The sequence below is a fragment of the Schistocerca gregaria genome, chromosome 2 (assembly GCF_023897955.1).
Source record: "Schistocerca gregaria isolate iqSchGreg1 chromosome 2, iqSchGreg1.2, whole genome shotgun sequence".
Lineage (NCBI taxonomy): Eukaryota > Metazoa > Arthropoda > Insecta > Orthoptera > Acrididae > Schistocerca > Schistocerca gregaria.
This window is the reverse complement of record NC_064921.1, coordinates 896,635,071-896,658,364: the sequence shown is the minus strand read 5'-3', so window position 1 is coordinate 896,658,364 and position 23,294 is coordinate 896,635,071.

Here is a 23,294-nt window from a genome sequence, read left to right as displayed (position 1 = left end):
TGAAAGGGCTCCCCAGGTTTAATTGAACTGAATAAGATACATTCTACCCATTTCATGTATCAGGTGACTGGGTGAATATTTCCTAACTGAAATGCTGACTCTCATGTAATAGATTTAGTTTCAACTTTGATGAAACCTTTAGAGGACGAAACATTAGAATTTTTCTTTAGTTACAAAACATATGTCTGAATCAGCGTTAAAACTCTCATGCATGGGTAGAACAATGACAATACGAAAACACTACACGAATAATTTTATATATGACACATAATTTCATAATAACACAAAAAAATATATCACACTTAATTTCATAATAACAGAAAAATTATATGACACATAATTTCATAATAACACAAAAAATGCGTAAGTGGCCACACCGTCTTTAGCGGGATAATCGTCATTCATTCTTTAAGACTCACTTATCATCATGCATGAATTACACTACTAGAAATTTAAGGTAGGCCACTGTTGAGCGTAGAAAAGCTCTATCAAAGAAATGATAGTGGGCAAATATGAAGTGCGAACTGCAATCACAAAGAAAGTACCAAAAATAATTAAATTTCATGAAAGAACTTTCTAGATCTACCATCTGATACGCAATCTGCACTAGTTGAGCTAAAAGTGAAGCTTACAACTCGGGAAATAGCTACATGAGCTGTTGGTTCCTATTGCATGCTCACTACCGCAAAGCAAAATTTTACAAACACATTCCCGGGAAAACTATTGCAAACAAATTAAAACCGTAACCTTTACCGACGAGGATATGTTAAATGCGTGCTAAGAGGATACCCTGTCGTGAATTTTTAGCCACATTAGGTCATTTTTGTCTCACCCAATCTGCGAATGCTGTGCTCCCGCGTCCTGTTCGTCTTATGGCTACCCCCACAGTGCTCTACAAGAGCCAAAATCCGACCAACGTTCCTACTCAAACGCGGTGGTGGAGAGACTCACCTCACCACCGCACCAACTTTGTAACCTACCCTCGTGCCTGTTTTCATCTTTGGTGCTGCTCTGGCGTACCTGCCGTTATTCTTGTAATGTTGGCAATGACTGCTATTCCCTTAAACTGTTCCCTTTGGTCCATTCTCCCGCTACACTTGACTTCCATTCATACCCATGCACACTCATACAGGATGTAACAAGGAGTATACATATAAACGGCGTATGACCTCTTTGTGATATGATGAAAGGAAATAAACAAATGCGTCAAATATTCCTTTCACCCAGCGAAGTATTGAAGCTGCTAGCAATCAAAGAAAACTTATGTCTCGATATAGAAAACATAATTACTTCGTACTGTAACCTGAGGCAAAACGAAAGTAACGCCTCTGTACGACAGGAAGACTCCAGTGATTATCCCACTCGCCCTGACTGCTTATTTATACTTCAGTCTTGTGATTCGACCTGTTATGCTGCCGTGCATGAATAGCAGCCCAGGAAGTGTTTTCCAACAGCGTAACGCTCGCCTAAATACCATTCTTACCACACAACATACTGTACGGAGTGTCGAAGTGCTGCCTTGGCCTGCTCGTTCACCAAATCTGTCTACAATCGAGGAAATATGGGACACCATCGGATGACAGCTCCAGTGTCATTCATAAACAGCATATAGCGCCCCTGTATTGACCGACCAGTTGCAACAAGCATGGAGCTCTATCCCTTAAAACAGACACCCAGCAACTGTGCAACACAATGCTTGCATGTTTGGATGCTTGCATTTAACATTCTCGTGTTTACACCGGTTATTAATATACCAGCATTTCCCAATTCAAATGGCTTACCTCGTACTTACAATAAACTGTGTTCTTACAGTGTTAATCACTTAAATACGTTACCTAGACGAATTTAGTCCTGAAATTTCACTACTGAAACATTTTTTATATTTTTGGTGCCGCAGTTTCTTTCCATTACTGTATCTGCAAGTAGTCATAAGTAATTGAAGAAGTATGATGCGACGAGGTAGTGGCGCGGCAGAATGGCAGAAGTGTTTGAACATGCCCATGATCACACAGTGAAAAGAATTGCCATATTTGTTGTTGTAGCAACAAGACTGATGCACCACTCGCTGGTATCTAATAAAGTTTACGAATAGTGATTCTAAAAAGATCGTAAACTGGAGTTAGCAGATGAGTTTTATTCTTCATTTCCGTCTCTAGAAGAATTTCTATCTGATTCTGACCAAACAATCTGAAGTAGACTGGTGGCTAAAAAGCAGCGCTTAGCGTGCAGTGTGTGTGGGATGTAATTCATAACGTGGTGATTCCGTTTTCGTACCATTGTTTAGGGCTACTAGCGCAGATTATTGAGATAACACGCCAGGAAATTTATTCCAACATTCTCTCTGAGCAGGTGTTAACGTGTTTTCCTACATCATGTGTACGCCATGGGCACTACAATGTTCCAAGACTGCAGGAGCCTTGTTCGCAGGGCCGTTCACATATATTTCTGATTTCACAAACTCTCTGGCACATTACCGTGCCTAGAATGGCCCCGTAAGTCGCTCGACCTTAATACTACAGCAAGATTCTGGTACTATTTGGAAAAGTGGCTGAAATGTGTCAATCAATATCCTCCACAATTTGGTAGCTCAACGTGACCTGACGATTAATTAGGAACATCAGCAGCATATGAGATAAAAGTTGTCTCTCAATGTTTTTTTTATTTTTATTATTATCAGAATGAGGCAAATCCTCTCTACGTTCTGATTCATTTGAGTACATTTGTATGTGAAGTCGTGAAAAGAAGATGGGCTATTAAATTATATCAAACGTTTAACAGAAATTTTTACCACTATTTGTATATGTCGGTTCAGGGAATGGATTGTATGAAACCTTCTCTAATCATTTCTCAAGTATTGAGTAATCTCCCAGGAGATGTAGGAAGACGATTAAGTGCACATGGAGGGAAAGCCAAAATCGAACTATGTTCCATGTATCAGTGGCCACTGAACTTGCTCATCATGTACCAAAAAAGAACAAATTTACAGACATGCATCCTTAAAGTGAGGTTTCGCTTTCAATAAATATCATTAGCAATAAGGGATTTTTAACCAGAAGAGATAATTTGTGGATGCACATTGAAACGTAATAAGCTCTAAACTTCGTAACTTCCATGCATCTGTAACCGCTAACAACGAGGTACAGGATGAAGGTAAATAGGATTCGTACAACTATAACCAAAATCATTACATGTGGTTCAAAGGATGACGAGAAACTAAGTTCATCGTGCTGGATAAAATTCTGATAAGTCTGACAAGCCCCAAACTAAGAAAAATAATGTTCAAAGTCTGTGAACTTCTAAGAGACCAAACTGGTGATGTCATCGGTCCCTAGAATTGCACACTGCTTCAACTAACTTAAACTAACTTATGCTGAGAATATCACACACATACACACACACACACACACACACACACACACACACAAACACACATGCCCGAGGGAAGCCTCGAACATCCGGCGGGGGGCCGCGCAGTCCTTGACATGGCGGCTCAAACCACGTGGCCACTCCCCGCGCCAGACTAAGAAATCTACCATGGCTTGCAAGTATTCATAAGAATCAAGAATTTAAGTAGAAGCCAACGGTATAATACTACCGTGGGTGGTCAGTTAGATCCGTTAAAAACGTAAGAAATTTGTAAAAATCGGTGAATCCAAATTTGGGTACTGATCCGGGTATACAGTCTAATCATCTACGAACGCTCTGATTAATTTTTAGTAGGAGGATTGATAGCCCAGATCACACTTATCCTTCGTAAACTGAAAAGCAGCGGGTTTGAGAGGAACCATAGTTTCACACTTCACCAAAGAGAGTTTATTCACCTGGTGATCGAATTTAAATTACTCATTGATTGCCTACATTGATCAGCGAATTAAGTAAATGATAAAGGACTTAGAGTGTAAGACACTGTACGGGTAGATCATACTCTTCACGCCAACAGCCAGAGTGCTATCTAACAACTTTTTAGAAATCTATGTTACCCTCCTTGCGATCAGCGCATTTTCACAGAGTGAGGGTGCTAACAGGCCAACCCGAAAAACATTCAGAATGTGTTAGCCGCCTACCCAGTCGAGTGGGAGCTAACAAATCACAAAAAAATGTTGCTTTCTTGTTGCCACTGAAGTTTACCAGACGATGTTTAACCAGATTAAGCAGTGAAAAATTTCTTAGCTCCCACTTGACCAGAAACAGGCCGTTCTTTTAAAAATAGCAGGGCATGTGTGCTTCCAGACTATCTCAGGCCACAAACCAGGTATGAGAACTAAATGCAATGAAAAGCTATCCAGCCTCTACAAATAAGGATTAAGGCAAAGTTAAAATCATTCTCCATTTACAAGTGCACATGCAATTATCACACATTCTGGAGAGAGGATAACACAGGTTGCTGATGTGAAACAGGGAAAAATAAAATCAGTAAACAATGATTCCCTACGCAGTACTTCTCTCAGCTATGATTTACGTAAAACAAACAGTAGATGACTGATTTCCTAGATTAAAGGGGTGTTTTGTGGATTCCCAACAGGACAATAGAATGGTTCCATTCACATCGTTCACCACATCACACACGTTAAGACCTTTATTCCACTGGGAGATAAGATGATCAATTCCTGTTTCGTAGAACGCGATGGGTCTCTGACGAATGAACAACATACTCTTGCAGTTCTTCGACCGACTGAAAGCGATGTCTGCGCACGTCATTCATCAAGTCACCAGCGATGTGAGCCTGCCGGAGTGGCCGAGCAGTTCCAGGCGCACAGTCTGGAACCGTGCGACCGCTGCGGTCGCAGGTACGAATCCTGCCTCGGGCATGGATGTGTGTAATATCCTTTGGTTAGTTAGGTTTAAATAGTTCTAAGTTCTAGGGGACTGATGACCTCAGAAGTTAAGTCCCATAGTGTTCAGAGGCAACCAGCGATGTGAAACCCACAAGGTGAACGATGTGGTCCGTCGGAAGGTATGGCCGTGTTTCCCAACCAAAATGCTGGCAGTGAAGAGACGAGTTTTTTCGTCACCTTCCTCATCGAATGCATGGATTCTCTGTTCGTCGAGGGTCTGTAGCTTGGAACGCTAACCAATGCGTAACGCTGTGAAGACGCTTTGCAACAGCTGCGACGTACCGTAAACTCAAAAAGCCCATAAACGCTGGCGGTAGCAATCAGCCTAGTGCACTATAAGGCTCTCCCCCATACTGCCAATCGGGCAAAGAATGCGCTTCAGCAATTTTGTTGGGAACAACTGCAACATCCTCCGTACTGCTTGTATTTTTCACTTTATGAATTTCACATTTTTGGTGACCTGAAGAAAGACATGCATGGACGTCGGTTTCAGTAGATCTTGGAGCATTTAAATTCACATAATTTAATGTCAAATGAACAATTTGGTTTTAGAAATGGTTTAACAATTGAAGATGCTATATTCTCTTTTCTCTGTGAGGTTTTGGACGGATTAAGGTAGTGAACGCTAGGTGTTTTCTTTGATTTAAGGCTTTTGACTGTGTTGACCACAAGATATTACTTCAGAAGATGGACCATTATGGAATAAGGGGAGTAGCTTACAATTGATTCACCTCTTACTTTAAGAACAGAAAGAAGAAGGTAATTCTCCGCAATATTGAGAGTGGTAGTGATGTTCAGTCACAATGGAGTACTGTTAAGTGGGGCGTTCCCCAAGGGTCGGTGCTGGGGCCGCTGCTGTTTCTCGTTTATATATATGATATGCCTTCTTGTATTACAGGTGATTCAAAAATATTTATGTTTGCTGATGACACCAGCTTGGTAGTGAAGGATCTTGTGTGTAATATTGAAACTTTATCAAATAATGTAGTTCATGACATAAGTTAATGGCTTGTGAAAAATAATTTGATGCTAAATCACAGTAAGGCAGTTTATACAGTTTCTGACTCACAATTCAACAAGGACTGATATTTTGATGGGATAGAGTGGGCATATTATAAGCGAGACGGAACAGTTCAAGATCCTAGGCGTTCGGATAGATAGTAAGCTGTTGTGGAAAGCCCATATTCAGTATCTTGTTAAGAAAATAAATGCTGCTTTATCTACCATAAGAACAGTATCTGAAATAAGTGACACCTCAACACGAAAAGTAGTCTAGTTCTCATATTATCATGTCATGCGGTATTATTTTTTGGGGTAATTCTTCTGATTCAAAAAGGGTATTTTTGGCTCAAAAACGGCTGTTCGACCTATATGTGGTGTAAGTTCGAGAACCTCTTGTCGACACCTATTCAAGAGTCTGCGAATTCTGACACTGTCCTCTAACCATATATTTTCTGTAATGTCGTTTGTTGTTAGCAATATTAGCTTATTCCCAAGATTTAGCAGCTTACACTCAGTTAATACTAGACAGAACTCGAATCTGTATGTGGAATGCACTTCCTTGACTCTTGTGCAGAAAGGAGTCCACTATTCTGCTGCATGCATTTTCAATAAGCTACCACAGGATCTAAAAAATCTTAGCTGTAGTACAAACGCTTTTAAGTCCAAACTGAAGAGTTTCGTCATGGCTCATTCCTTCTATTCTGTCGAGGAGCTCCTGGAAGAGCTGAAAAATTAATCGAATTCCAGTGTTACATTGTTGATATTCTTAATTTCAACTTACAAACTGTCGCATGAATACGTTTCTTGTATTTCATTTTATCTGTTTCTACTGTTGTTGTTGTGGCCTTCAGTCTTGAAACTGGTTTGATGCAGCTCTCCATGCTACTCTATCCTGTGCAAGCTTCTTCGTCTCCCAGTACTTACTGTAACCTACATCCTTCTGAATCTGCTTAATGTATTCCTCTATTGGTCTACCTCTACGATTTTTACCCTCCACGCTGCCCTCCAATATTAATTTGTGATCCCTTGATGCCTCAGAATTTATACTACCAACCAGTCCCTTCTTCTTGTCAAGTTGTGCCACAAACCCCTCTTCTCCCCAATTCTATTCAATCCTTCCTCATTACTTATGTGATCTACCCAACTAATCTAATTTTTCTGTGGCACAACATTTCAAAAGCTTCTATTATCTTCTTGTCCAAACTATTTATAGTCCATCTTTCAATTCCATACATGGCTACACTCCATACAATTACTTTCAGAAACGACTGCCTAACACTTAAATCTATACTAGATGTTAACAAATTTCTCTTCTTCAGAAACGCTTTCCTTGCCATTGCCAGTCGACTTTTATATCCTCTCTACTTCGCCTATCATTAGTCAATCATCAGTTATTTTCTCCCCAAATAGCAAAACTCCTTTACTACTGTAGGTGTCCCATTTTCTAATTCCCTCGGCATTACCCGACTTAATTCGTCTATATTCCATTATCCTTGTTTGGCTTTTGTTGATGTTCATCTTATATACTCCTTTCAAGACAGTGTCCATTCCGTTCAATTGCTCTTCCAAGTCATTTGCTGTCTCTGACAGAGTTCCAATTTCAGCGGCGAACCTAAAAGTTTTTATTTCTTCTCCTTGGATTTTAATACCTAATCCGAATTTTTCTTTTGTTTCCTTTACTGCTTGCTCAATATACAGATTGAATAACATCGGGGGCTAAAACCCTGTCTCACTCCCTTCCCAACCACTGCTTCCGTTTCATGTCCATCGACTCGTATAACTACCATATGGTTTCTGTACAAATTGTAAAAAGCCTTTCGCTCTCTGTATTTTACCCCTGCCACCTTCAGAATTTGAGAGAGAGTATTCCAGTCAACATTGTCAAAAGCTTTCTCTAAGTCTACAAATGCTAGAAACGTACATTTGCCTTTCCTTAATCTTTCTTCTAAGATAAGTCGTACGGTCAGTATTGCCTCACGTGTTCCAATATTTCTACGGAATCCAAACTGATCTTCCCCAAGGTTGGCTTCTACTAGTTTTTCCAGTCGTCTGTAAAGAATTCGTGTTGGTATTTTGCAGCTGTTGCTTATTGAACTGAATGCTCGGTAATTTTCACATCTGTCAACACCTGCTTCATTTGGGATTGGAATTATTATATTCTTCTTGAAGTCTGAGGGCATTTCACCTGTCTCATACATCTTGCTCAGCAGATGGTACAGTTATGTCAGGACTTGTTCCGCGAGGCAGTCAGTACCTCCAAAGGAATGTTGTCTACTCCTGGGGCCGTGTTTCGACTGAGGTCTTTCAGTGCTCTGTCAAACTCTTCACGCAGTATTGTATCTCCCATTTAGTCTTCATCTACATTCTCTTCCATTTCCAGAATATTGTCCTCAAATACGCCGCACTTCTATAGACCATCTATATACTCCTTCCACCTTTCTGCTTTCCCTTCTTTGCTTAGAGTTGGGTACCCATCTGAGCTCTTGATATTCATACAAGTGGTTCTCTTTTCACCAAAGGTCTCTTTAATTTTCCTGTATTAAGTATCTATCTTACCCCTAGTGAGATAAGCCTCTACATCCTTACATTTGTCCTTGAGCCATCCCTGCTTAGCCACTTTGAACTTCCCTTCGATCCCATTTTTGAGACTTTTGTGTTTCATTTTGCCTGCTTCATTTACTGCATTATTATATTTTCTCCTTTCATCAATTACATTCAATATTTCTTCTGTTACCCAAGGATATCTACTAGTCCTCGTCTATTTACCGACTTGATCCTCTGCTGCCTTCACTAATTCATCTCTCAGAGGTACCCATTCTTCTTCTACTTTGTTCACCCCCCCCCCCGATATTTCTGTTAATTGTTCCTTTATGCTCTCCCTGAAACTCTGCACAACCACTGGGTTTATCAGTTTGCCCAGGTCCCATCTGCTTAAATCCCCAAATTTTTGCAATTTCTTCAGTTTTAATCTACAGCTCATAACCAGTAGATTGTGGTCAGAGTCTACATCTGCCCCTGGAAATGTCTTACAATATAACACTTGGATCCTAAATCTCTTTCTTACCATTATATAATCTATCTGACACCTTGTAGTATTTCCAGGATTCATCCATTCGTACAACCTTCTTGTATGATTCTTGAACCAATTTAGCTATGATTAAGTTGTGCTCTGTGCTAAATTCTACCAGGCTGCTTCCTCGTTCATTTCTTTGCACCAGTCCATATTCACCTACTACGTTTCCTTCTCTCCCTTTTCCTACTACCGAATTCCAGTCACCCATGACTATTAAATTTTCGGCTCCTTTCACTACCTGATTAATTTCTTTTATCTCACCATACATTTCATCAATTTCTTCATCATCTGCAGAGCTGGTTGGCATGTAATCTTGTACTACTGTAGTAGGTGTTGGCTTCGTGTCTATCGTGGCCACAATAATGCGTTCACTATGCTGTTTGTAGTAGATTACCCGCACTCCCATTTTTTTATTCATTATTAAATCTACTCCTGCATTACCCTTATTTGATTTTGTATTTATATCCCTGTATTCGCCTGACCAAAAGTCTTGTTCCTCCTACCACCGAACTTTGCTAATTCCCACTATATCTAACTTTAACCTGTCCATTTCCCCTTTTAAATTTTCTAACCTACCTGCCCGATTAAGGGATCTGTCATTCCACGCTCCCATCCGCAGATCGCCAGCTTCCTTTCTCCCGATAACGCCGTCCTCTTGAGTAGTTACCGCCCGGAGATCCGAATGGGGGACTATTTTACCTCTGAAATATTTTACCAAAGAGGATGCCATCATCATTTAACCAAACAAATACTTTACCCAAGAGGACGTCGTCATCATTTAACCAAACAGTAAAGCTGCATGCCCTCGGGAAAAATTATGGCTGTAGTTTCCCTTTGCTTTCAGCCGTTTGCAGTGCCAGCACAGCAAGGTCGTTTTGGTTAGTGTTACAAGGCCAGATCAGTCAATCATCCAGACTGTTGCTCCTGCAACTATTGAAAAGGGTGCTGTCCCTCTTCAGGAACCACACGATTGTCTGGCCTCTCAACAGATACCCCTTCGTTGTGGTTGCACCTACGGTACGTCCATCTGTATCGCTGAGGCACGCAAGCCTCCCCAACAACGGCAAGGTCCATGGTTCTATAACACTATCATGTTTTAATTTCATGTATTGACTCGTTCCATGACCATGGAGACTGCACCTTAATTTGGTCCCAGGGAACCATAAATAAATAAATAACTAAATAAATCAACCTGCTTTCAGAAAAAAAGTTTTATTGAACGTCCTCCCCATTCAATAGTTTGTATCCATGAGACCGGTAAACTAAGTTTTTTCTTGACAAGGTTCGCAGCACGTGGAGGGGTTGTAACACGTCAGCCCATTGCCCTGCATTTAAACGAAGTATATAAATCTGTTGGGTATTTTATTGTGATGTATGTATGTTTTAATAATTTCTGTGTACAATATATCCAATGAAAGGGAATGCAAAGAACTGTAGTAGACGTACTGGCCAAGTCAGGGAATATCGTTATGTAAACCAAAGAGGTTACTGTTACAGTCGCACTGTCGCTGGGCGCAGAAGCACGGCGCAGTCGGGCAGTGTTTGTCAAGCGATAACGAGAGTCGGTCAGTAGCGAGCGAGCGGGTCGAAACCAATGGAGGAATTCTGCTGCGAGAGGACGCAAGAGCAATTTTACTGCAAAATCCCATGCACGGTATGCCGTGCATTATCTGCAGAAATAATTGGGCACAGCGTAAAACACCAAGGTCAACCAGTGTTTAAGAAGAGCGCTGGGGGCTCAAAGTTAATTGTGGTGAAGAGCTTGTGGCCGTACATTGTCGTTGTAAAATGGACCTCGCGGCACTGACCGCATTACTATGAGGTAAGACACGACCAGTCTGTCATTTACTATTGCAAAAGGCTTGCCAGTGCTATTTCTCAATCGTCCAGTAACAATTACAGGGTGACACACGGCAGACGGACGGTTTTGAACTGCGTAGTAGAGAGGGCGCGGTGGTGGGAGGTGGTCGTGGTGGGTTTAGTTCTGATCCACACAAGACGCCATTTCATTTATTCAGTCGCTATGGAGCAGTGGGACTTGCTACTTCGAGTGTTTGTCTATGACAGTTTCGTGAAAAGTGGTGAGTCTGTTATTGCTACGCAGCGATTGTTTCGTGAGCAGTTTAATGTCGGTCGACATAGAGCTGTTCCGAGCTCTAACACAGTCCTCACATGGGTGGGAAACTTAATAGCAACTGGAAAAATACTGGATAAGAAGCATTCTGGCCCGAGACGCAAAGTAACGACACCAGAAAACGTTGAAAGGGTAAGGCAAGCGGCAGTCAGAAGCCCAGGACGGTCAGCTAGACGTAATGATAGTGAGTTGCGAATCAATTGTGAATCCGTTAGACAAATTTTGCACAAAGAATTAAAATTCCATCCCTACAAAATGTTCATTGTCCAACAACCTAAGGAAACTGATTTTGCTGTACGGGAAGACCTCGCTTACAGAATGCAAGTGATTTTGGGGTCGAATGAAAACGAAATTTTATTGATGAGTGATGTAGCTCATTTTCATTTAAATGGCACCAGAGAATCCACACTTTATCCACCAGCGTCCTCTACACTCAGAAAAAGTAACAGTCTGGTGTGCCCTTGGCTCTGTTGGCATTATTGGATATTATTATTATTTTTTTTTAAAGAGAACGGAACATTCTTGGAACCAGAGCTGAGAAGACGACGAATCCCTTTAAAACGCGTTTGGTTCCAGCAGGATGGAGAAATATCGCACATCGCAAACACTTCAATGATAGTTCTTAGACGCATATTTCCGGGCCGGATTATCTCACGTTTTGGCAATGTTCCTTGGCCTCCCAGGTCTCCCAACTTGTCAGTAAGTGATTCACTTCTGTGGGGGTACCTTAAGAAATGTGTCTATAACCACAAACCAAGTAATTTGGGCGAGTTGAGGAATGTAATCATTCGAGAAATTGCTGCCATCCCTGTAAAGATTTTAGTCCGTGTGGTGGACGATTTTGAGAGGAGACTTCAGTCCTGCATTCGAAACGATTGGCATCACCTTGACGACATTATTTTTCACTAACAACTTTGTTAACTAAAATGGCAAATAATGAGCTATCATTTTTGTGTAAATAAACATTCATTAATTTTAAAGTTGGCTGAGTTTTATTTCATTAAAAACCGTCGGTTTCCTGTGTGTCACCCTATATTTCAGCCACTTATGTGTGTTAAGGTGTGTAATCCTCAGTAACAACTAAATGACAGGATACTTTCCCTATCCATAATTAACTGAGTGTGGCATTAATGAACTGAAAGTAAATGATAATAGGAGAGGAGTTTATCGAATTGATTAATGGTTTAAATAAAGTAAACAAAAAACTTAATTTTTGCGACTTGCTAATTAATTGCTGATTATCGACAGATAATTTGAGAAAACAGTGTAGTAACAATATTTCATGTTCAGCCAAATCTGTGAGAAGCAATTTGTGTAACGAAATGTGAGTTTTTTGGACTTTCTAATTAAGTGCTTTGACAAAGCTGTATATTTAAAAATACTTAATGTTCAGACAGTTTTCTGTGAAAAGGAGTTTACGTAACAATAAGTCAAAATAAAGAACTCAATAAGAATTTTAAAAACCAGTTATTACCTTTTGCAAAACAGTTTAATAGCAGTTACTATTACAGTGAGAAACGCAGTTCAGTTGTTACCTAGCTGGTAGTGCGAAGAAGTAATAATTAAGGGGAAATAGAACAGAATTTTTTTCTCATTTTCGAATTATTTCTTGTTACGAAATTTGCAATTTTTCGAATAAAATGATGTACATACCATTTATAAACTCAAATTGGGAAGTACTCTATTTTTTTTTAATGTAATCTACACCGACTGAAAAAGTAAAATTTCCACGTGCACTACTTCAAGATCTAATACAATCGGTAATTTTTTATATAGAAGGCTGTGGATTGATGAGTTATAAAAGTTAAATTACGTGTTTGTATTGGTAGAGCTGCCAAAAACAGTATCCTATCGTTGCATAGTATAAATACGAGTTTTACGTCGAAGTGCTAACGTTTTTCCGAGAAAAAGCGAAGAATAGATTAGTGAATATCTCAGAAGTAAAGTATGACGACAAAACGAAGTGTTTTTAAAAAACATGGGTCTCATGGTAACAGATTTTCGAATAAAGGGAAACACTGTGTTGAACATGTGGGGTGTGAAGTTACAAACAGTGAAATACAGGCAAACTCCTTGGCATCTAGAGAAACACCCATTAGTGCTTCGAAGATTAAAATAAAACATTGTGATACACAGTTTTCTCAAAACGAATGTGATGTAAATAGTTATGTTATATTCTGATAGATTTACACACACTAACAAGGTTGAATGTGTGTGTTGTAAAATATGTGGAGGGCCAGTAGTTTACAGGAAGACAGTGAGGAATCAAATGGACTAGACAGGAAACTTATCATTAATTGTGCCATTGGTAAATATACTCATTCATTTTGGAATTCTGATAAGTGTAAAGATAATTATTTAGAAGTAAATGCTACATGGTTTTATGGATTGAGAGCTATTGGCAAAGGACACACTGCAGTGGAAAAAATGTGTACATGATGAATATTCCATGTCCACCTTGTAAAATCGACAAGTATGCAGGGTTTATTGGAACTGCTGTGGAATCTGTTGTATGTGAGTCAATGAATGGTGCTGCAAACGAAGCTGTGCGAACATTTTCAAATGTCTGCGAGCCGTGTATCTGAGTCGGAATGTGGAGACCAGCCTGCAATTCACCTAGTGTGATGTGGAAAACCGCTCAAAAACTACATCCAGACTCGTCACCATACCGGCCCTCGTTGGAAATCCGCCGGGCAGTTCGACCCAGGGCCAGCGCACCTACCTGAGTCCAGCAAGCAGTGCATTAGCGCTCTCAGCTACACTATCTATTCTGTTCTATCGCTTGAGCCTTGTCCGGCAGTTATGCGGGGTCAACCATCATTACTAGGATTGGCATGCTAATGTTTAAGGGGTGGCCGGATGCCCTGCCTGCCACCACCCATACACTCCGGGACGGAATTAGTGTACCCCAACTGTCAGCATCGAGTGTACTCCATGGAATAGTGTGAAAGTGTTCAGATGTCTGCGAGCCTTGTTACTGAGGTGGAACATGGGGACCAGCCGGGTATTCACCTAGTAGGATGTGGAAAACAGTCTAAAAACGACATCCAGGCTGGCTGGCACATCGGCCCTCGTCGTTAATCCGCTGGGCGGATTCGATCCGGGACCAGCGCACCTACTCGAGTCCAGGAAGCAGCGCGTTAACGCCCTCGCTTATCCTGGCGGGTCGCTCTCAGCTACAACATAATGTTATGTATGATTATAATTATTTAGGCTAATGTGCAAAAAAGTACACAAAATTTGAACCGTGTAATTAAAAAACTGTATTTCCAAAAGCAGTGGCTGAAATGCAATTTTTGTTGTTCAGTACAGTCAGAACATAGAATTTAATATCCTGCAAACGTTTCATGTCAATGGCTACAGTGGTTCCTGAAATACAGACAATCCAAGTCACTATATTTAACATTGTCGGGATAGGGCGTTCCAACTCTATTTAATTTCATGAAGTAGTTGCTTTTGTCCATGACTGAAATTTATCTGGGTGATCATTGGGTTTCAATAATGCTTTTGCGACTGTTCACACCTGCCAACATGTTACAAGAGTAATGTGATTTAATTTTTGAAAAGCAAGAGTTTTAATTGATTTCGTTCACATTAAGTGAGCTGGCGATCATTCATTTACAGTAATTTTCAAACGTAGTCAACATTAATTAATCGTTTCGGGCCAAAATTTCGCTAGGTAGTTTGCGTACTATTTTTACACTTTTTATTCCTGCCTATTTTATTGCGCAAAGTAAATCGCACATTAACGATCAAGTTATGGCAACGCCTGACTTAGCATTCGTAACCTTATCCCAAATTAATATCAATATCTTTAATTAGTCTACCACATGTAGAGGAAGGGGGGGAGGTGTTATTGGCCGATTGGTATGGAGTATGGAGTAGCGGTAATAAAGTAAATACACAAACATTTCTATCATTAGTTCTGGAGGTTAGCCTCTACATGTAGACAGAAACCGTGGTGGAAGACTTAATAATATCTATGGATTCGAGGTATCCGTATTCGGCACATGCTGTAAATATATTCTACTGGCCCCTAACACAAGAAACACAGCATCCTGTGTGGATGATCTCCCACGTTGTTCCGTCGCACAATGCTAACTATACTAAGGATAGGAGAGGATAGGGAGGTCTACTACTAAACGCATTTCTTATACTCTGTTACGACTATACAGTGTGTTATCGAGCATGTACACTAATGGATATGAATGAAGCCTCATGTACCAACGTAATCTGTTAAAAAAAAAAAAAGGGTTCAAATGGCTATGAGCACTATGGGACTTAACATCTGAGGTCATCAGTCCCCTACAACTTAGAACTACTTAAACCTAACTAACCTAGGTACATCACACACATCCATGCCCGAGGCAGGATTCGAAACTGCGACCGTAGCAGTCGCGCGGTTCCGGACTGAGCGCCTAGAACCGCTAGACCCCCGCGGCCGGCGTAATCTGTTTCCAAACACCTTTTGGTTATCAAATATAAGGATGGCGTCAACGTGAAGATGATTTTACTCGTACTAAGGCAGTGCGTTTTTCCGTCAAACCCAAGTGAAAAAATTTGCTTTCAAAATTAATCTAGTTGACAATATCAGTTAACTGAAGCTTACCACGATATATCTGTAATCTAACAGTATGTGTCCATTCCAAGAATATTGCACAGATGTCAAGTGGGTTATTGTTAAGATTTTATCTTGGAATAGGCAGATTATTGAAAAATTTAATGTATTGCATTTTAAAGACTGGTAAACATAATCTTGTTTGATTAGACAGCTGACGAGTCACATTTGGAGCCTTTTATTTCTTAGAAATACTAAGCTCCAATAATATTTGCGAATATGATAAATAAGGTCAAGAAGCCTGACTTGTTAGTAAGTAAGCGGATTGGTTGTGAGGTGTTATTAAACAGAAAAAATATAGATAATAAGAGGGGGAAAAACCACTACTCTGTCACATCCTGGAATGCCGATTGAATGATATTTTTATAACTGCCGCGGGTGATAAAATAATAGAAGTGTAAAAAACAAGAAACCACCACATCAAAACAATTCGTTCAGGTTGCATTCAGTATCTCAACGGCTTTAGAGATTTCCTCAGAAAAGCTGTTTGTGTTGTATTTAACATGGTCTGGCCTAGGCTATCTCTGTTAAAATGCTGTGTACACCGTCGCAAAAGTTTTCCAGATTTCGTATTTCAATTCATTATTCAGCATTTAATCAACTTAACAGCTGTCGCCATTAACCATCTATTGCAGTTCACTTCCGACTTGTCTCATTGAGCGGCGTCTTCAGCGGTGTCTCGATCGTCTTTACTCATGAGCATCGACAATGGCTTTCATTTTTTCCTATGACAAAATCGTTTGTATGAATTTCTGGCGGCGCAATTGGTTTCTTCCACCTTCTTACATCTTGGGCCAGTTGCTCTTCCCTTCGTTGAAACTACTTAAGTACTGAGGCTCCTGCTAGATAGGAAATTTTTTTGGTCCTCCCACGTGTCTTCCCTGGCAGCGCGCTGTTTGCAGTCCCTCAGTGTCCTACGTGTCCTCAATGGTATTCCTAGGGGAGCAGATCGAACCACTCTCGTCCGTTTCTATCGGTACCTTATCCGTTTGAAACTAGACTATGTGTGCCTCGTTTATGGATATGTACGTACGTCCCTCTTACGCCGTCTTACTACTGTCCAGCATCATGGCATCCGTTTGGCCACTGGCGCCTTTCACACTAGTCCGGTTGACAGACAGCATGTAGAAGCTGCCGAACTACCGCTGTCCTACCGCCGTGACCTTCTCCTCGGCAGATATGCAAGTCGTTTGCCTGCCATGCGCGGCCATCCATCCTATGACTCCTTTTTCGATGACTCATTTGATCGCAAGTATGGGGCGCGTCACTCTTCGCTGTTACTTCCTGGAGTTCCCTTTCAGCTCTTGCTCCGGCAGTGTAACTTCACGCTACCTGCTACTTTCCCGGTGTGTGTGAACCCCTCATCACCTTGGCTTCGTGCGGCGGCCCGTGTTCACCTTGGCCTTCACTCGTTCCTGAGGACACTACTCCATCCTCGCTATATCGCCTTCAGTTTCACGATCTTCGCATTTAGCTTCGCGAGAGTAGCTTCGTGTACACTGACGGCTCTCGGAATGACGTTGGTGTCGGTTGTGCCTTCGTCATTGGCGCCTACGTTTTCCGGTAGCGGCTTGGGAACACTGCTCAGTACCTACAGCAGAACTCTTCGCCCCTGTATTAGGCCACGCAGTACATCCGGCGACACAGGACTTTCAATTGCGTCATCTGCGCCGACGCTCTTAGTGCCCTTCAGAGCCTATGTGTGCTGTTCTTCGTGCAACCGTTAGTACAACCGATCCAGGAAAGGTCTCACTTGCTCACACTTGATGGAGTGACAGTAATGTTTATGTGAGTTCCTGGTCACATTGGTCTGACAGAAACGAGGCTGCTGAAGCTGCTGTCAAGGCTGTAGTCCTCGTACCTCAGACCGCTAGTTCTTACATTCTCTCCGATGACCTGTGTGTTGCCGTCTGTCAGCCGGTGGTGCCATCTTGCCATCACCACTGGTCCTCCCTAGCCTCTCCCAGCGGCTAGGACGACCTCCTCTCGGTCCTCTCCCGAGAGGAGATCATTTTCACTAGTTTGCGTATTGGACACTGTCTTTTTTGCCATAGCCATTTATTGAGTGGTGCTCCCCCACCACTTTGTGCAAATTGCTTCACTCTTGACCGTCCGCCATTCCCTGACAGAATGCCCTTTGTATAACCGCTTATGTTTTCGTTTGTGTATACCGTCTGACTTATCGGCTGTTTTACCGAACGACGCGTGGGCTGTCGCCCGAGTTTTACTTTTTCTCTGTTGTATCAGTATGGAGAAGTCCACTTAATTTTTGTTTCTGGGCCTCTGTTTCTCTATGGTGTATTTTATAGACCTTTCTCCAAGTCCTTGCTCTCCGCTGTCTTCCGTCGATTGGGATTGACGTACAGTCGTTTTTAACTTTTCTCTTCTTCTTCTACAGTTTTGACATGGACGCGTATGACGCCAGTTGTTTTTGCATCCTAAAACCAACTAACAGCTCATGCCTCCAATCAGCTGGCACTAATTATACACAGAACGCTTGAAAAGAAAGCTGAGGATCTGTTAGATGATCAGTTTGACTTTAGGTAGGCTAAAGGCACCAGAAAGTCAGTTCAGACGTTGCGCTTTGTAACAAAAGACAGACTGAATCTATAATCCATAATCCATAATCTCGTAGATTCTGTTAACTTAGAGAAAACGTTCGATACAATAAAATGGTGCAAGATCTTTGAAGTTCATAGAAAAATAGGAGTATGATGCAGGGGAAGACGGGTATTATGCAATATGTTCAAGAACGAAGATTAGAAGACCAAGGAAGACGTGCTCCGATTAAAATGGGTGTGAAATAATCTTTCGCCGCTACTGTCCAGTCTAAACATTGAAGAGACAAAGACGGAACTAAAAGGACGGTTCAAGAGTAGGATTAAAATCCTGGGCGAAATAATATCAATGAAAAGATTCACTGGTTACATTGCTTTCCTCAGTGTCAGTGAACAAGAATTGCACTATCCATGATTTGGAATGAACATTCTAGTCGGTACAGAATCTGGACTGAGTGTAAAGTGGAAAAAAAGATGAAAGTAGTAGAAATGAGAATAGCGAGAAAGTTAACATCAGAATTTGTTGGAGGTTAAGGAATTCTGCCGTGTTGGAAGCAAACTAAACCATGACCCACGAAGCAGAGGGGGGGAGGGGGGAAGGGGGGGGGGGGGGAGAAAACAGATTAGCACAGGTAAAGAGGGTATACCTAGCAAAGAGAATCATTCCGATACCAAACGTAGGCCTTGATTTAAGGAAGAAATCGCAGAATTGTCAAGGAAAGGAACAATGAAAAACACAATAAGAAGGGCCAGGATGATAGAACTTCTGTAGAGACATCAGCGAATAACGTCTATGTTGCATCATCATCATCATTATTTAAGACTGGTTATGCCTTTCAGCGTTCAGTCTGGAGCATAGCCCCCATATAAAATTCCTCCACGATCCCCTATTCAGTGCTAACAGTGGTGCCTCTTCTGATGTTAAACCTATTACTTCAAAATCATTCTTAACCGAATCCAGGTACCTTTTCCTTGGTCTGCCCGGTTCCTCCTACCCTCTACTGCTGAACCCATGAGTCTCATGGGTAACCTTGCTTCTCCCATGTGTGTAACATGGCCCCACCATCTAAGCCTGTTCGCCCTGACTGCTACATCTACAGAGTTCATTCCCAGGTTTTCTTTGATTTCCTCGTTGTGGACACGCTCCTGTCATTGTTCCCATTTACTAGTACCTGTAATCATCCTAGCTACTTTCTTATCCGTGACCACAACCTTGTTTATAAGGTAACCTGAATCCACCCAGCTTTCCCTCCCGTACAACGAAGTTGGTCGAAAGATTGAACGGTGCACAGATAACTTAGTCTTGATACTGACTTCCTTCTTGCAGAAGAGAGTAGATCGTAGCTGAGCGCTCACTGCATTAGCTTTGCTACACCTCGCTTCCAGTTCTTTCACTATGTGGCCGTCCTGTGAGAATATGCATCCTAAGTACTTGAATCCATCCACCTGTTCTAACTTTGTTCCTCCTCTTTGGCACTCAATCCGTTTATATTTCTTTCCCACTGACATTACTTTCGTTTTGAAGATGCTAATCTTCATACCATAGTCCTTACATTTCTGATCTAGCTCTGAAATATTACTTTGCAAACTTTCAATCGAATCTGCCATCACAACTAATTCATCCGGGTATGCAAGACTGCTTATTTTGTGTTCACATATCTTAATCTCAACCAGCCAGTCTATTGTTTTCAACATATGATCCATAAATAATATGAGCAACAGCGGAGACAGGTTGCAGCCTTGTCTTACCCCTGAAACTACTCTGAAACATGAACTCAATTTACCGTCAACTCTAACTGCTGCCTGACTATCCATGTAAAGACCCATAATTGCTAGCAAAAGTTTGCCTCCTATTCCATAATCTCGTAGAACAGACAATAACTTTCTCCTAGGAACCCGGTCATATGCCTTTTCTAGACGTATAAAACATAGATACAATTCCCTGTTCCACTCATAACACTTCTCCACTATTTTCCGTAAGCTAAAGATCTGGTCCTGACAACCTCTAAGAGGCCTAAACCCACACTGATTTTCATCCAATTGGTCCTCAACTAATACTCGCACTTTTCTTTCAACAATACCAGAGAAGATTTTACCCACAACGCTGATTAAAGAGATACCTCTGTAGTTGTTACAATCTTTCCTGTTTCCATGTTTAAAGATTGGCTTGATTACTGCTTTTGTCCAGTCTGATGGAACCTGTCCTGACTCCCAGGCCATTTAAATTATAATGTGTAGTCATTTAAGACCTGACATTCCACTGTATTTGATGAGTTCCGACTTAATTTCATCCACCCCAGCTGCTTTATTGCACTGCAATCTATTGACCATTTTCTCCACTTCCTCAAATGTGATCCTATTTCCTTCATCATTCCCATCCCATTCTACCTCGAAATCTGAAACATTACTGATCGTATTTTCACCTACATTGAGCAACTCTTCAAAATATTCTCTCTATCTTCCCAAGGCATCCACAGGATTCACCAGCAGTTTTCCTGATCGGTCCTAAATACTTGTCGTTTCCTTCTTACCTCCATTCAGAAGGCTGCTAATTACACTCCAGAAGGGTTTTCCAGCAGCTTGACCCATAGTCTCCAACCTGTTTCCAAACTCTTCCCAAGATTTCTTCTTGGATGCTGCAATTATCTGTTTGGCTTTGTTTCTTTCTTCAACATAACTTTCTCTGTCTACCTGAGTCCTAGTATGTAGCCATTTTTGATACCCCTTCTTTTTCCTTTTACAGGCTCCCTTGACTGTGTCATTCCACCAAGCTGTTTGCTTCATCCTACTTTTACACACTACTGTTCCAAGACATTCTTTAGCAACATTCTTTAGCAACTTCTAGTACTGTGTCCTTGTACCTTGTCCATTCCTTTTCCAGTGACTGTAATTGACTACATTCAACTGACTGGTACCTTTCTGAGATCGCTGTTATGTACTTCCGCCTGATTTCCTTATCCTGCAGTTTCTCCACTCTTATCCTCCTACATATGGACCTGACATCCTGCACTTTCGGCCTTACAAACCCAATTTCACTGCAGATTAAATAATGAAGAGTGTCATCAAAGAATCCCCTCAATACACGTGTGTCCTTCACAGCCTTCCTGAATTCCTGATCTGTTATTATATAGTCAATGACAGATCTGGTTCCCCTGCCTTCCCAAGTATACCGGTGAATGTTCTTATGTTTAAAAAAAGGAGTTTGTGATTACTAAGCCAATACTGGCACAGAAATCCTAGAGTTGTTTCCCGTTCCTGTTTGCCTCCATATCCTCTCCAAATTTACTCATAACCTTTTCATACCCTTCTGTTCGATTTCCAATCCTGGAGTTGAAATCACCCATGAGCAGAACACTGTCCTTGTCCTTTACTCTAACAACTACATCACTGAGTGCCTCATAAAAACTATCCATCTTATCTTGATCTGTCCCTTCACAATGCGAATATACTGACACAATCCTAATTTTCTTGCTAGACACTGTCAAATCGATACACATCAGTCGTTCGTTTAAATACCTTATTGCAACTACGCTGGGTTCCATTTCTTTCCTGATGTAAAGCCCTACACCCCATTGTGGTATTCCTGCTTTGACTCCTGACAGGTAGACCTTGTACTCTCCCACTTCCTCTTCTTTCTCACCTCTTACCCGAATGTCACTAACCGCTAAAACGTCCAGCCCCATCTTACTTGCAGCCTCTGCCAGCTCTACCTTCTTCCCAGAGTAGCCCCCATTGATATTAATAGCTCCCCATCTCATTACTATTTGTTTCCCAAGTCGTATCTCAGGAGTCCCTGCTTTGTCAGTTAGAGGTGGGACTCCGTCACCTCCAAAGGTCCGAGGAATTTTGCTCTGATTGTTGCCAGCATCATATTTAAAGTACCGGGGAAACAGGTTGCTAGCCTTACTTGCCCCGAGTCCCATTGGGTTTTACTCCTAATGGTTGAGGGACTAACGGGTGGATTTCGCAGGCTTTGCCGTATGAGCACAAAGGTGACCACGACACAGAATGTGCCCGAGATGCCCAGCCTTATTCCAAAGTAACTGGTATTCCGATTGTAGGGACCACTTACTTGGCCACTCATACATTGCCCGTGGTTCATGAACTAGGACATGACTACAGGAAACCACACCATGAACCACCTAGAGGGAACAGTAGGGCGCAAATACTGTAGGGGAAGACAGACTGGAATATACCCAACAAATAACTGAGGATGTAGGATACAAGTGCCTGAAGGAGAATTCGTGGCGGGCCGCATTGTATCAGTCAGAAAAAATGGTGACTCAGTAACAATGTTTATTGAGAAATTATTTTACTATCGTTTACGCAGCATTCCAACATAATAAACCGAAACGACCACTCTAAGATGCAAAGACTGGAATCTGAATATCAAAGAGATGTTACATGAAAGGAAAAGTGTAGTCCTTGGGTGACTACTGTGAGGATTTAGGGTGCCTTGGACGGAACTTATATTTTGGTCCTGGCATTTTTTCCATTTTTCCCTCGAGTAACTATGTCGTTTAGACATAAAATTCCTCAGATATTTGAAAATTAAAACACATATAACTTTTATGAAAAATTCAAGTCTTCTTCTTCTTTTTAGGTATGGCACAACGCATTCTAGTTTTAATTGAAAATATAAATTATAAATTACTTTAATTTTCTCATTTTTATGCATTTGAACTTAATGGAAATGGTTATAGACCTTATAGCCTTAATTGAAAATCTACATCAGTTGCCAATCGAACATGGGCCGCCCAGATAGAAAGCGAAAATTGTCACAGAGCCACGTGACCCACTCAAAAATCATTCTAGTTTTAGCAAATTAAAGATGCTCGAAAACTTCGAAATCGACTTTCTAGAGAATTTTTGAGTTGCATCCATCTGCATAGTGGAATTGATGTGTGTCCTAAGCTTCAAGCACCACAAATATAGAAATTTACAGTTCTCCGGTAGTCGTCTGGTCTACTTGTTAGGTGAGAATCACTGGAAATGGAAAAAAAAGACTTTTGTGAAATTCTTTTGAGGAAGTTAAAGGAACCCGGTCATTGTCGGCTTTCTTGACCTTGGAGTC